The sequence below is a fragment of the Takifugu rubripes genome, chromosome 10, assembly GCF_901000725.2.
Source record: "Takifugu rubripes chromosome 10, fTakRub1.2, whole genome shotgun sequence".
Lineage (NCBI taxonomy): Eukaryota > Metazoa > Chordata > Actinopteri > Tetraodontiformes > Tetraodontidae > Takifugu > Takifugu rubripes.
Window position 1 is genome coordinate 8,897,593 of NC_042294.1, and position 16,436 is coordinate 8,914,028.

Here is a 16,436-nt window from a genome sequence, read left to right on the forward strand (position 1 = left end):
TAATATTTCACTTCAGCTCCCAGCCCCAGCAGAATGAGAGACGTTTCCATTTCACGTCAGTCATTTCCTGTTACCTGTGCGGTGATAAGTGTTTGACTGACTGCGGGCGTCGTTAGTCACTGTCCGGCTGCGAGTGACAGCGGCAGATTGACGCTGATGATGAGCGTGTTGGGGAAAGAGTGTAAGCGGAGAGGCGAGGATGATGAACGCGCTTACGCATGTAGGGCGACAACAGGGGGCTGAAAAGAGGACATTTTCAGCCGCTGTTATGGGAAAATACGGAGCCATGATAGATCGCCGTGAGCCTGGAGGTATCGCTCCGTGTAAATCGCACTGAATATTAATTATTTCTATTTTGGTCTTCTAAAGGTCAAAGGTCAAGGCCTTTGTAGGACAACGGAGGGTTTAAATTGAATTGGTGTTTTATTTTGACAGGATTTATTATACTGTTTTGTCCAGGAAGTTCCTTTCCGGTGACGTGTGCTTAAAGATTGATGCAGTTTCTAAGAAAACTGCTCTTAATAGCTGGTAGTTGCTAACGTAGGCTGACGAGATTCTTTGTTTGCAAGCACTGTTAGCCTAAAGACTAGCCTCATTTGTGGAATTAGTAATATCTTAGAACGCCACCTGATGTTAGCTTCTGTTAGCTCATCGATAACGTTATCAGTCGGATTATATAATGTTCTAGCTAAAGCTAACCAAAGGCGTTTGCTATTAGTGTGTCTTTAACCAGGTAAGGCACTACCAACCTGACAAAAAAAATAAATCAAACTGTGAGGTCAAAAAGTTCAATTTGCGGCCATTTTTGGAACATGTTCCCACCCCCACATGACCCCCCCCCCCTCCATTTCAGACAGAGAAAAAAGTGAGATGGATGGGCCGACTCTGACTCGCTGCTCTACCTGAGGAGTCGAAACAAAAGAGCAATCTCTACCTGTAGGACTGTGGGAGTGGAGGCTTTGATCTGGACCAGCAGCAGAGAGTAGTTTGATGAAATATTGATGCTTTTCTTTTGGTTTTTCTTTCTTAACTGTGTCCTGTGGGAGCTCGCGATGTGTGCTCGGAACCACAATTCTCCACACACGAGGATGGACGTTGGTCAGACGCTCTTTCAGGTCCTAGTGGACCTGCTGGGGATGACCCTCTACTCTGGGCTGGGCCGGGGAGGGTCCATGGTTTTAGTTTTCCAATCGATCATTGTTAATCAATACATTTCAACACGCACAAATGACTGACAACATGCATTTGACAGCAAAGTCCACACATGACTGAAATCTTTATTTCGCGCGGGGTCAGACCGGACTCGTTTGAGGTCAGAGATTTGCTCCGTCCTCTTGTTGGAACGTCTTGGAGAGCCACCGGGGGGACGAGGCGCACAATTCCAGCATTGAGGAGTCGCCAGAGGCCCAGTATAAGCCGGGGTGATATGGTTCCAACTGGAAACTCAGAAACTTTGAGTTTGCTTGAGTGACCCACATTCTCCACCCAACGATGATCTCTTTGCAATGGAGGGAAGAAATGAATATTGATAACTGCCTCCAGTGCTTTTGTGGGAAATTTAAGAGGCCAAAACGCTCCAATCAGACCGGGGAAGAAGTGTGAAATACGAGAGGATTTATCGCCGTCCCATGCTCACGTTCAGATAGACGGCCCGCATAATGACTTCTGCGCTGAACGATTGTTTGAACTTAAGGGAAGAGGAGACAGAGGAACGGGTAGAGCTGGTGGGGGTGGTGGGGATGGAGGGAGTCTTTGGAGGAGCCAGGGGCAGGAGACAGTCTGGGAAAGGTCTCGCCTTAAAGCGGCATTAACATGCCTTTCTGTTGGAGTCCATTAGATAATCATTTTCATACCACACAAGGCTCTAAACCCTCTCCGTTTCATTATTCCCTTTTAATCCCGCCTGATAAGGGGGTTCTGGCATCGTTGGTTTTATTATGTCGTCATTTGGATTCAACATGACCCCCACCCCTCCACCCCTGAAACGGGATGCTGTCATGGGGAAAATTGTTTGAATAGGCCAAGTGGATATAGTGTAGTTTGGGGTTTATTATTTCTGAATAAGCGCAAATATACTTTCCTAACTATTGAGAGCCTTATCGCTTGTTCACGCACTCAAGCCATCCCAACCTCCGGCAGAGGAAGGATAGGGGTGGGGGGGGTGTCTGTCAGTGTTGGGAATGTACAAGTACATCCACATCATAGTTACAACATAGGGGATCCTAAGATGGTGCCTTGTTGAGTTCCCCAATGGAACCGAGAGTAGGGTCTCAAATTGGTCCTGGGTGAAGGTCCAGGGACAGTGTGGTCATCAACCGCCCCATGAAAACAGAAGTAGGTGTGGGGTAACCTGCCTGAAGACCCGTCCTCAACTGAGGCCTCAGGACGGACTGAGGAAGGAAGGAGGAGAGCCTCCTCCTGGAACAGGGACTTGGGTCCACCATCTGCTGGTGATCTGGGGAGATAAGGGGGGGAGAGAAGTGATAATAACAGTAGGTTTACAGAATATGACAAAACCAACAGGCGAGGACTCATGTGGAGACTATAGTTGAGTCTCCTCGTGGCTCTAAAGTGGAGCGAACCCTTGTGTCAGTCCTGCAGCCGGTCCAGCGCTCACATCTGTGTGAATATAATCTGCTTATTCTGCCGTATCCATTTCACAGTGACATCTGTCCAGCGGCGAAGAATTAAAGGCAAAATTCCAAATGCCTCCGCAACATTCTGCCAAGTATTGATTTACTGCTACTGCTCGTGTAACATACGTGGCCACGCCGAGGTCCGCGTGTTCGCTGGGTGAGATCACGCTCGCCCTTTCTCTCTCGTTGCAGATGCAGATGTTGAGGACGGGAGCTCGGCATTTTCCTTTTCCTGCTCCTGCTGATGTGTGATCACACCTCCCCGCCTGTAGATCTCAGGCAACAAACAACTGTTCCTGCTTAATTGGGGTGAGACCCGGGGCTCAAAGGGGGCGCCAAAGGACCCAAACCCCCTGTTTTTTTTTTCCACCCCTACCCCACCAGAATCGCTTTGGCTGCAGAGGTGCGTTTGATGTGTGCTTTGGCTCTGCAAACCCGACTCTGGAATATGTTCTTGGGAGACCATTGGTTACTTGCCTCCAGGCAGAATCTCAATCCCCAGGATCCTGCCCCTCTTTGATGAAATACTTTCGGGAGCCGCTAACCCCACTGATGCCCATGTGCACCCTCCATCCTCCCCCCATTTTCTCTCACTTTCTTTACCTTCTTGCCGCCCCCCCCCCCCCCACCTCCCCCCGCTGCTCCCCACCGCCACGTTCCTCAGATTCTCTTTGAGAGACTCATAACGAGGACTTTATCTCTGTGTAGTCGGGGGCCAGATGAGCACCGCCTGACAAACTGACAGGAGAATTAGTCGTGTCTTACAGAGCACCTTCCACGGTCTCCTCCTCCTCACGGACACCAGCCATTCCACTTCTTCTTGTTTTCACTCGCTGGATTCTAATTTTAAAATGAATAAATTGCACACATACAAGCAAACAAACTGTGAATTAAATAGAGAAAGCAGTTTCTGTATTATGGCTGGGTGACGGGAGATCTGAACCTCTGGATGATCCCGACAGCCATCGATCAATACTCAATAATCAATGGCTTTATTGGCGGAATGGTCAGAGGAAGCTCCTCAAAAAAAGGATTTTTGCAACCACCGCAGTCCCAAACTCCATCCAACGGGTGCATGTCTGTGTGGCCGAGACGCCAATTCCACCCCCCCCCCCATACACACACACAAACACACATGGTAAAACGATTAGCTGCTGATTTCCCCACCTCTTCATTGATTGACAGAGCACCCTAAAGACCCCTCTTACCACATCATTTCCCTGTATATTGATTATGTATATTGATTCCAACCTCAGCCTACAGGAACGCGACCCCGACGTTAACTGCTGCTCTGAACGGCGAGGCCGGGAGGCCCACAGACCCTCCCACATGTAAATCTGGATAATTGAGACGCAAAAGCAAACAGGTGTGCCAAATGTCACGCACAGTACCCCGCTATTTTGTGTTTTTAAATACAGAATTGGCCGTATTATGAAATAATCTCTTGATCATTGTAAAGAATTCTGGCAGGTGCAATTTGATTGCTTTCATGAGATTTAAAGATGCACTGGTCACATTTTTCATTATGTTTGGATTATAATGATAAAGTCTCTCTTTTCATATATTATTTTGTGCTATATAAAGGCTGCTGCAGGCTGTTCTGTCAGATACCATCTACAACTAACCAGTTTTCCTTAAAATGTTGTTACTACAGTGTAACAATGATCCCAAAATTAGTCTGAAATAAAAGAAAAAAGTACAGGGACAGAGAGGAAATGATGCAAGTGACCAAAATCCAACTTATTGTCACCAGCAAGGTAAACGTTGTTATCTTAACTTTTAGAAAAGCAGCTCCTACACAACAAATTTTACTAACAAGGATTATTTTTTTTAAAAGAGCTTGAATCACGACGAGGGAGGAGGGCGGAAGCAGGAAAAAAAGGGGGGCGCAAGAAATTTTTAAAAAAAGGAGGCAGTGAGTAAAGAAGGGAGCAATCCGAAGGGAGGAGTCAGGCGGGGGAAGGAGCAGCTGGAGTCCCACACTTCTCCCTCTCTCTCCCCTCTTTCCCTTCCTCTCTCTCTCTCTCTTCTCCTCGGAAAAAAGCGCACTAATGTAACAGCAAATCTCCATGCGCTTCTCTGACGCCCGTGTTGTTTTTGTGCACATCTGCGGTCCTGCAGACGCTGTCGGGGCAGACTGGTGGTGTTTAGTCCGCCGGTGGGTTTTTGAGCACAACAAACTGTTTGGAGGAGGAGGAAGACAGACAGACAGGAGCGGTGAAGAAGAAAAAGAAGAAGAAAAAAGCTCTGGCAGCGGCGATTTGGAGTTTGAGCTGCTGCGGAAAGAGGAAAAAAAGTCCGGCAGGCAACTCCAGAGGCACATCTGCAAGTTGGGAAAAGAGAGGAAGAAGAAAGAAGTCATCACTGTGTCTCTGCGAAGAAAGAAGGGAAACCGCCCGGAAAGAAGTGAGTACTTTTACGCGCAGAAGCGGATTTGGCTGCGCGTATTTTAAAGTTTTCACTTCTTTCCACAGCGACGCAAGTTTAGTCAGATTGTTTTAGCAGAGGGTCGGGGAGAAGAAGAGGAAGGCGCGAGGGTACTTTTTAATGGAAAGTCAGCAGGGGAAAAGCAAAAAAAAAAAAAAGAAATAAAAGCGCATGTGCGTGAATTAGGTTTCACACGCCGTCGGACAGATGTGCACTTTTAAACCAGCCCGAGTTTGCACGGAATTCTGGGACCGAGGAGGAGCCTGAAAACTGGGAACAACTTGAGGAACTTTGCAGACGCGAAAGTTGGAGTTTTGCTTTGAAACGTGCGTGAAGGCGGCATGAGTGTGTTTCTGTGTGTGTGCGTGTGTGTGTGTGAGAGAGAGAGTGAGAGAGAATGTGTGTGCGTGCAAGTGTGATCATATTTCAATGTTATATTTCTCTCTTCTTGATTCTTTAGTTTTCCAGAAAACAAATCTTATTTTTTTATCCACATGTTTGACCCCCAAATTGACCTTTGAACAGATTAACCTCAGATTTTATGATTACTACAATTTTCCTCCAATATTTTCCAGATATTCATATTAAATCCCATTTCAAGCACAAATCACTGTAAATTGCAGCCTGAATATAACTATATATGCAAAAATGAAATCCTTTTTTCCTGTTGTATTTTATTCCCATTCAAGTTGAGGAGGGAAAGGGGAGCTTGTTAAATTTCAGTGTGTAATTTATTTTGGAAATTAAAGTTATCAGTTAGTGCATTTGGTGTAAATCGTGTCCATGTGCTCAGAACCTCGACAAGTCTTTTGTGTGTCCAGCAGTGTGAAATTAGAAATAATGTGATATAATTTATTTCCATTGAAACCATTTGGATTTAGCTGAATTTAAACCGAATAAAGGTGTCAAAATTTTAAATTTAGACAAGTAGGATGCATCAAAAAATCTGTTCAATTCTGAGGGTCCTGCTAACGTTCGAAAGCCCCCCTGTGATTCGACCCCTCCCGAGCCTCCACATGTGCGGATATTTGTTTGAAACTTTCCCTCCTGTCCTCGCCAGCTGTTCCACATTTTATCTGCTTGTCTGCTCTCGGGTTTCACCCAGGCGACGAGGGTCCGCGGTGCTCGGCCATGCGGTGCAGCACAAATCCACCATTTTTTGACACTTGGCAAATTATTAACGGAGGTCCAGCTGCTTTGATAAAATAAGATGTTCAACAGCTTATTACGCTGGGAAAAAAAATCTCCCCCATAACTGGATTTTTGATAGGTTTGATTGTGGTTTTTGTTGGCTGCAGCCTGAGCTTTGCTTGAGGGTCTGGGTCTCGTTGCAATGTTAAAACAATTTAGTAGTTAATTGTCGTGTTCTTTATTTTATAATAACAAGAAAAAAGATTATATGTCAATGTCAATTTTGATAATTAAACCTAATTAATTTGAAAAATCCTTTAAAGTAAATCCTGTTTCAGGCCTTCAGCATTTTCTGGCCTAATCATTTAGATGTTATTAACTAAAATAATTTGTAATTATATATATTTTGTACTAACAATAAATGCTAAATTGCACAGTTCCCCATTTTTTTTAACATAATAAAAAAAAGTATTTTAATTGCCTTCACATTTATATTATTTTTGACTGCAGCTCAGCTAATTTAATCCTTAAACTTGAGTTGAAATTGTGATTTATTTTATCTGAACCTCAAATTAGCTAAATCAATTTTTACAAACATGCACGGCAATATTTATTTTCCAAACTTGGTGATTTGTGTGTGCTGTGATGATCTCATAATTTACATTAGCGCAATTGATCACTTGGATTTTTTTTTTTAAGAAAATAAAATAAACCTCAGAGGGGCGTCCTTCTGTCAAACAGGTGCACGTTTATTGCAAATAAAAGGGGAGGGATGGGGGGGTGGACGTTGTCTCATTACGATGCAGCAGTGGTGAAGAATGCAGCGGTGTTTAAGATGCTAATCTGTGCGACTGAGATGCACAGCTCAGAGCCAGTCGCTTACTGTAGCCAGCAGAGATGCATCAGCGCCGCTCAGCGCTCCTCCAGCGCCGCGCTTGAGGAGCAGCCGGCTAATGTTTCCCTCTGCAGGAGATAGCAGCGCCGAGCTGCTTTATCTTAACTTTAAGCATTCTGTTAAGTGAAAATATGCATTGCGGCACTGGCCGTGACCCTGGCGACCTGGCAGAATAGGGGCTGTCATGTTAATGTGGGGATATGGCATCCTATTAGCCTTTGAGGTATGGCCCCCTCCTCTTCATGAAGGGCCCTTCCATTCACCGCTAACGACAAGTTGCGTCCTCAGGCCTTTTCGCGCCCTGCAGGACGAATACCTGTTATCAGGTTTGGATACAGGAGGGCCTAATGAGCTGTGGTGTTGTGCCAATATCGTGAGCCAAGCAAAGACAATAAATGTTTTGTTAAAAAAAGGAGGCGAGGAACTTTGTTTTCCTTGAGATAACGAGGAGTGCGTTTGCGTTTCAGATTTATCCTGTCCCGTTGACGCGGCGGTGTGTAAAAAAAAAAACCACAAGCACCTGCAGTAACTGTTAAAGTTCCGAGTAATTACTGGTAATGGCCGCTGCGTGCGCAGCGGATGGTCCCCTGACAGAAATCTCACCCTTTGATGCTTTGCTGCTTTGATACGGCGCCGTCAAATGAAGCAGATGCAGCGGAGCGGGCGAGGACAAGTTAGACAGGGGTGGTGATTGAGGTTTCAAAAAAGGGACTGCGAATGAAGGTGGATGGAATTTGTGTGTGTGTGTGTGTGTGTGGGGGGGGGGGGGTTGCGCACGCGTGCGGGCACTGGTGGGGTTTTGCGAGGCTCGGGGGGCTGTTGTAAAATGTTTGGCTGAGACGGCAATCCTGGGACGCGTCAAAACGTCCGGATGCATTTGCGTGCGAGCGGAGACTAGAAGGGGTCTTTGGCTGTTCGAGGGCTTCTCCTTGGCCTCTCTAATCCCCAGGCCCAGCCATCCCTTCAGGGCATGCCTCAGATCTGGCTCTCTGGCTCTCCGCGCCGACGACCCTGCTCCGCCAGCGAGATTTAATATGCTATGTGTTCCTGCTCCCCTGACTCCCCTCCACCTCAACCATCATTGTCCCAGAGCGGGACCCCTGCTCCTACGCTTCAAGGAGCCTGCTAAAGGCACCTTTCAAGCCGGGTGATGTCTTTGGATAAGGAGTGTGTAAAGCGAGGGGGGGTGGGGGGAGTGGCAATGAAGAGGCTGCGGGGCTCCAGATATCGTACTGTAATTTTAGATATGTATATTACACACACTCAGGAATCTTAATGCACTTGGGGCTCTTTGCAGCGCGCATACTGATACAACAACCCTCGCACCTCAGCCGTCACGCATCAACACTTCTGGCCCTTTATGGAAGATTCCACCCACCCCCATTTTTTTTTTTTTTTTTACAAAAAAGTATTTAGAAAAGGTGAGAAAAGAATTCGAGTTAGCAGGGGCTGAGGCGGGGGGGAGTCAACCGAGTTTGAACGCGGTGATTTGCGATTAGTGAAGTTGCACTTGACAGCTTAACATAAGCCCCGCCGTAGGTCAGCCGCCGTAGGTCAGCCCCCCCTCCCCCTCCCCCCGCAAATATGCAGGTGTGGGAATGCAGCGTGCGATCGTTTTCTTTTCACGCGCGCTTGAGGTGAAACAGGACGGGTCGCGCCTGCATGCGGCCGCCTCTCGCCTCCTCCCCTGTTTGCCGAGGCCGTCTTTAAGTCTGTGGTGTGAAGTGCAGCGGCGAGGGGGCGGCGGAGCGCTCCGGGGTCGGGGCCCCATTTGCTCGCAGGCGACGTGTATCCAGGCGCCTGAAAACACCGTTTCTCAGGGTTTCGTTGTTGTTGCAGATGTGGCATTGTGTCACGGCTTTGATGGGAGCTGGTTGTGGCATCCGTGAGGGGTCTGTGTTTTTTTTTTTTTTATTGCATGATGGGGGGGTTGGAGAGAAGAACCGGCTGCTGGCTGTGGACAAAGATCCGTCACTTACTCCTGCTTCTTCTTGATGTGTGAAGTCAAGTTTCCTAAACTTCAAAACTCAGGAATAGTTATCAGCTGACCCACCTGGGCCCTCTTAATGGGACCCCGCGTTGTTGTGGAGAAATACTCAGATGGTGCTCGTAGTTGTCCTGGCGCATCCCTGGGGGCGAGGTCAAGGAGGGGTCGAGTGTTTGAAAGTCAGGTGTCAATCCCGAGGTTAATACCTGAAAGAAGCAGAGAAACCCACATGTTCAGATGGGTAGCTCCTCAGCCGCCTCCCTCAAAAAATGTGCTCCTTCATTTCCTGTGCTGTGTGCTCGGGGCAAGTTGGAAAGAGTCAGGCGGGCATTCTGAATAAGCCCCCCACTAGTGTGTTCTTCTCTACAATGAATCCTAAGAGACCCCTGTCTCTAATAATCCTCCATCGTTGAAAAAACAAAGGGGGAACTCTACTAGGAGTACATTTTTTTTCTGCCCCAACCTGAAAGAGCCCTCCTTCTGACAGTGCAGCATTTGAAGACTAATCGTTTTTTCTCATGCAAAGCATGTTTTAAAAGCCCGGGCCACGGAAAAAGGGGTGTAGGGGTGGGGGTGTTTTAACAATACTCTGCAGGGAGTGAGGAACAGGGTTGGTGGTGGTGATGGGGGGGGGGGGGGGGTTCTTCATCTTCTTTGCTCCTCAGACAAAAGCCCAGTTCCTTTCAGGGTTGAAAAGGGGGGTTGGAGCACACAGGCAAGAGTTGGAGTTCCTTGAAAGAGGGGGACTTCAGTTGTTTCTAATGACAGTTTGTCTTCACGGCTGCTCCACCACCTTCCAGGGAAAATGTGGGGCCGGCCTTGTGGTGACAGGTCTGGAAAGAAATGGGCCCGAGGAAAATTTATAGAGAAACAGAAATATTAGCGTGTACGTGGGGCCCTAAAACGACTTTGGCTATTCCTGCCAGACTGGTGTTTTTATTAAGAGGGGTGGACATGCTTTGGAAATATATCTTATTCATGAAGAAAAGCCAGGTTAGACTTCCCAAAGAATTCATTATACTCCCCCAGATGCGGCTTTGCGGGTTGTGGCAGTCCCTCGGAGGATGTGGAGCGTGGAGCGCGACATTGTAAAGCCTCCCTCAGTGGGCATGGGAGTGCGAAGGGTTCCATTTGTCAAAGGTGCTGGAGTCCCCCCCCCCCACCCCCTTTTTTTTCCCTCCTTAACACTTTCCCAGCTCACTCTCAAACTCATTGTCTGAGCAAAGGCAGGACATTAGTCACCGCAATGCCACGGGAGCCTGCGGGGCTAAGGACCGGTGCTCTGGCGCCCAGGCCTGGGACACGGGGGAGGTGGGGCGGGGGGGGAAAAAAGTGAGCGAGGGGCCAGAAATGTAGGTTAGACAAAAAAGTGAGGAAGAGGCAAGATGATAGCGTGTGTGTGGGAGAGGGAGAGAGACCATTCTGGTGAGGTAGGTGGGGGGTGCAGAGGGAGGGAGGCTGGAGCGCTACCTCGGGGCTCAGTATGTAAGCCCCTGTCTACCCCCCAAAGCTGCTTTCACAAAGAGATTTACAAGACAGGTCTCTGGTGTGCTTCGCTGCCCTGCATTATGAGTGTGTAAAAAGTGCGCATTACAGACATTTCCTGTTTTAATCATTTTTTTTTTATATGCAGAATTTTATAGTGACCGGAGTTTGCCGGCCCAGACTCAAACGCCCTGGCGGACCGGCGCGAGTGACTTATCCCCCCCTCCCTGGTGGCAGGGTGCACGTGTGTGCAGATGTGAAGATTCACACGTACATGGGATGCTGTTGGCTTTGGGAATTATTTATAAAGCCTGGCTTTTGTGTGGCACTCTAAGTCTCTGTCTCCTCCCATTACAGCCTATGACTCTACCTGGGCTTCCTTCTTGCCCCTCCCTGCACAGAGAGCTCAGTTTGGGCTTCTGTCTCAGCCCTTTATGGTCACTATTTTCCAGAGAGCCGGCTTTTTATTTTTATATATCCTGTTGCTGAAAAAAAACATTTCTCTTACTTGGAATATCATAATCGACATAGGCAAAAGAATCTATACGCCCCAGAGAGGCTCACAAAGTTATGCAGTCCCATCCCACATGGCCTTAATTACCCTGTAATCCAGGAAAGTTCTTTTTTTTCTGTGTGGACCAGGCGGGGGTGAAGGGCTTTAGTGTGTTTGAGATGGTTTATGTTAATGTTGCTTTTATTGAAACAAGCTGGGATGTGATTATAGTCCTGCTCGGAACATATAAGCAGCAAACTGCTCCAGTTTCTCCATCTCCTCCTGGCGTAGAGATCAATGCAAACCAGCTAACGTGGGGTAATAAGCCATTAGTACACACACTGTTGCAAAGATTTACATACATCAACCGGCAAACTGATTAACTAGTTCCCGTGTCCTAGAGGTACGACGTATTGCACATGTGGGTGATTATGGGCTGCGGGTCTGAGTGCGTGCGGAGCAGCGCCCGGTGATCTCCTCTCTGCGACTGCCAGTCATGTGTGTGAGGTGCCAGATTGCTTTGCTGGGAGCCAGGTTGTCTCTGCTTGTCAGAAGCATGAGGGCGGAGGAGGTGAGATGTGAGGATGATTGCACTGTACACCGTTCCTCTGATCTGATTCATCACTGACTGTCTCCTCTGCAAAGGGTGAACTTATTATCCCCGTCTCAACTTCCACCGCGGAGCCAGCTGCTCGCCATGCTTCCCAATTAACCCCAGGCACCCGTCAAAATGCTCCAATTAAGGCTTCCTCCTCCTCCTCCTCCTCCTCCTCCTCCTCCTCCTCCTCCTCGTGATTTTATTTCCCTGCGTTTGTTGGCCTCGCTCTGGTTTGGGATGAACAAGCGTGCGGCAAGCGCTCGGCGTGTTTGTTTAGGAGCCGTCCTAAGCGATGGCGTTACAGCTCCCAGATTTATTTGAGGCGGGGCTGCCAACAGCTGAAACGAGTAAATACCCCCAGATGTTTGGCTTCCTCGCAGTTGAGTCGGAGGGCCCGAGGGAGCTGCCTGGCTAATGACATTCTTGTTCCTCGCTCTTAATGCTGGGGATTTTCACAGGGCCATTTTGTGACTTTGGTCTTTGGACTGTGTTTTTATGATAAACACCCTGGGAGCTGGTGCTGAGATATCATCTGGCCGTTTCACCTTCCTCATCCGGCCAAGAGTCCCTTTAAGCCGCGTGTGTTTGGTGCAGCGGTTTCAAATGAGCAACTCGATGCATATCCGAGTGCTGCTGTAGGTGGGGGTGTAGCCAGAATCCTCTGAGACGGAGGGATTGGAGCCCATGTGGGGGTCGGTGATGGATATGAAAGCGAAGGGTGAGAGTTGTCTCCTAACACTGGGAGAGCCGTCAGGGAGCGGGAAGACTCCGGGACTCCCTCTGAGCTTCAGCTGTCTTTGATCACTCCCCTCTGTTGCCGCACACTCTGCATTATTTTATACTGCACACCCGTACCTGCCGCCACAGTTCACCCACAGGCCTGACCCCATCCACAGCTCTTATAAAAGCACCGTTTTTACCTTTTCAACCCCGACAGCACCCTCCCTTCCCCCCACCTTGATTAATGAAGCCTTTTTAAATCTCAGAAATGTCAGGAATGAGTCAAATTAGATGCTATCAGAAGCCAGGATGGCCCCAATTTGTCTGATCCAAAGTGGAAATAACTTAAGTAAAATGTTGGAAGGATCCGTTTGAAAAACTTGGCAACTTTCGGTCTTCCTTATCATGAAAAGTTGGACCGCTGGCCAGACCAGCGCAGCGACCAGAAGCCAAGCTACGTTTAGTACGTTCAAGACAAATTCTACTCAATTGGTACTTACGGCGTTCAAAACAAGCATGTTTCAAGATTGATCTGTTACCGAGAACAAACTGCCCCGAAATAACAAGTTATGTCATAATAGATTCGCGTTAGCATGTCAAACACACTCTGCGGTTACATGATTAACGCCAACGTTTAAGCTAAGATACTTGTGGCAGATGCAGTAATTGGAACTGCACCACAGCATATTTCAGCTTTTGACTACGTTTTTATTTTTTCCGGGTACCAAACTTTTGCAAAGAAAGTTTTGCAGCGTGCTTCGACTCCTTAGAACTTTGGTGTTTTCCCCATGTTCTCCCTGCTGTATACGCTCCGGTCCATCACCGACATGCTGAAATAAGGCTTCGGCGTTGAAAGAGTGACCTGATTTAAAGGTATGTTTTTCCATGCGATGAAAGAGAAGACCATAACGAGATACAAGTGAATCATCTCATTCTGCCTCGGTGGAATGTGGGAGCCTGTGTTACCCTTTTGGAAACGTTCCCATACACACAGGAAGTCTTGCCTCTAAAGCAACGCCGTCTCTTCTTCTCTCGCACTCTCTTGCATTCTTTTTGACCGACTGCGGTACTTTTCGGGACAGCCTCATTCAACATTCCTTTACATCTTGATTTATTTGCCTTCATAGTTTTTTTTTCTCTTTCTTTACAAGTCTCACTCTGTTTAGGTCCGGCTTTATCATGCCGGAGCCCGACACCGAGACAGCTTCATCTCATCCAATTTTCACCCCTTTAATTCGGTTTAAATGGCAAGGCCGCGAGGGCCTGAGCGGGAATTAATAAGAGCCAATAAAGCTTGCCGCTGAGGCACCGAGGCCAGTCTTTAAGTAAACATTATGACTTCTTGAGGGGGGATTCAGGCGCGGCACTTGATGAATTGTGGCGGAGCTCGGGAAGGGCTAATTTCTCACTTAGCCGTCCTGATGGGGCTAGCTAATAGGCCTTGCTTTGCCTGGCTGATTATCTGCCGGCTTTATTATTGTGCATTATCGCGCTGCCCCCTGGCTGTTGTTAGCGTTCTGGGCCCGCAGATGCTGAGGCCTGTCATTAATCACATCTCGGCACTGACTCACTTCACACCAACACTTATTCCAATGACATAACGGAATGAAGGAAAGGCAAGGGAGATAGAAAAAGAGAGGAGGGGTGGAATGCATGGAAGGGTAGAAGCGTAATTGGCTTCCGTAACCTGTAGCTGTTAAGTTAGAGATGCAACAATTTTCCCTCCGCTAAAGAGCTAGATGGATGTGGTCATTGATCAAATGTCTGCCATCAATAATGGATCTCGGGCTTCTCCGGTTACCTTTGACCCCCTGTCAAAGGAACATCGGCTGCCGAATGCACTCACACAGGACCATCTATCTGCTTTATCTGACTCTGAGCGCACGTGCAAGGAGGCTGGGAAAGAGAATAAGAGGCAGAGATGTGTGTGAGGTTTTCATCAGGACGGGAACTTCTTTTCTCTTACTCGTACCCCCTGGGGTCCCTCCCCTACTCTGCACACACCGTACCGAGAGGAGTGTAAAGCAGCCGCTGTACCAAAAGCAGGCGAAAAAGCAAACACACACACACACACACACACACACACAAAGACACAGATGCATTCCCGTGCTCTCAAAAGATCGAGCACTGAATGTAAAGTCTTTGGCTGCGGAAGCAGAGTGAAGGATGTTGTTGATGCGCTCTGGTTGTTCCATCGTACGAAGTGATTTCTGAAGTATGAAGAAGATTCTCTGCTTTGGAGATGAGAGGCCCACTGACAGGAAACAGACCTCACTCTCTTTACGTCAGCTCCATGCTCAGGGACCATTTGAGCGAGAACCTCTGCACTGGAGCATAAGGTGGCTGGCTGCATTTGCTCTTTCAGATGGAAATAGGGATTTCATAATCGAATCTCTGCAAGTTTCCTATGGCTGAAAGTTTGGCAGGCAGAGCCGTGTTTTCTCTTGTCGGCGCACAGAAGGGATTGGTTGCATTGTTTGCTGTGGCCTGCAGGAAACGGCTGAACCAGCATCTTCAAGAATCCCGAAAAGTGTTGAAAGAACGAGCTTTATATTTTAGGGTGAGGAGAGAATGGATGCCGCATTACCCATTGTCTCAGCCGTCGCAGCCCCCTTGGCCCGACGCAAGTGGCTCCCAAACAAACGCAAAGTCAAAATAAATAAAGCATCTAATAAGCAGGGGGCTGTGAGGAGAGCGCACCAGATTTCCATTGAGGCTCACGCTTTATTCGCCCCTTATCTGCTGGGTAGAGAGCGCAAAAGAAGCATCGTGTAAGCGTCGCGATTACATCGTGTGGGTTTGTTACCCAGGAATGTAAGATGCGCCCGGCTCACTCTGCAGTGCGGCACGCAGGGTCCCGCACCAGCCCTCCAAAGCATCTTAAGTGGAGAGGTCTGAGGGACCAAAGACACATGCGAGGATAATCTCATTAGCTCTGCTGAAAGCCACTGTGATGCTGTGCTGTTTGTCCTTGACGGCAAATAATGAACTGCTCATTTGTGCTGACAATAATTCTTCAAATGTTTAGAAGGACGGTCGCGATAAGGCTTCAAACGGTTTGCTGACGCGGCGACCATGTGGCAGCAGGGGCCGGGGTGCATTGTGGGTTATGGTCAGAGACAAGCGGGCGTCATCAGCAGTGGAAGTTAAAAATCTGAGTACAGCCCTAAATTGCCGCACCGCCGCTCACACATACACACACACACACACCATCTTATGTAAAGATTCTATAAAAACATGCAAATGAGTGACATTCTGAATAGATGACATGTCACCAAGCACAAAAGAGTGAGAAAAGGGCAAACGCAACACCATTATGCGTGTAAATATCTGGGATTTGATGCGTGTGTGCATGTGTGGTGGGGCGTGACTAATTCCTGCTAAATGGCCCTTAACTTGAGGGGCTGATCTCCATCAGCTGCAGGGCAGACTTAGTGCCATCTGGGCACAATGTTAAGTTTTACCGGTGAATGGGAGCCTCGGCCACAACCCTCCCAGTCCCCGCGTCTGGCTGCCAGGGCCAAGGGCAAGCCCTAAGTGCAGTGTTGAACACAAGTATGTGGTTTCCCCCTCATGGCTGTTGAATTTTGGGAACCTCCTCAGTCGGGATTCTGAACCCGAGACAGTGTGTCGAACTCAACGCGAGTTGTCTCACTGTCTCCTTAAGAGGCTTCGTCCCCGTTTTGGCCTTATCCAATGCAAACACATCCAGGCCAGTGAGATCTGTTTTATTGCTAATCTGGCTGAAGTCCTTCTAGCCCCCCCCCCCCCCCCCCCCCCCCCCCCCCCCCCCCCCCCCCCCCGGTGGTTGCCCCTGAGTGTTATAGTTATTCCAGCTGTGCAGGAGGCCTTAATGTTGGCATAGCTGTGAAATGTGCAGAAACACACGTTTTACACACAGGAAAACATGTGCAGGCACGCAGCGGCACAGCGAGGCACACGCACAGGCACGCCAACACACACGCATCCTCACTCTCCACCCTTTCTCCATTTGCTCTCTCCCCCTCTTATACCACTTTTCGCTCACAATCTCCCTCAATCGTCTCCATCACCCCCCCCCCCCC

At 48.3% G+C, this 16,436-nt stretch overlaps 1 protein-coding gene across 1 annotated transcript in view; it reads left to right on the plus strand.

The window, feature by feature from the left end:
- The first annotated feature begins 4,559 nt into the window (after positions 1-4,559).
- gli3 (GLI family zinc finger 3) overlaps positions 4,560-16,436 on the plus strand; it is a 73,126-nt gene continuing 61,249 nt past the window's right edge. Inside the window, exon 1 of the mRNA XM_003968118.3 lies at positions 4,560-5,042. The gene's annotated coding sequence lies outside the window, so the exon portion shown is untranslated. The remainder of the gene's footprint in view (positions 5,043-16,436) is intronic.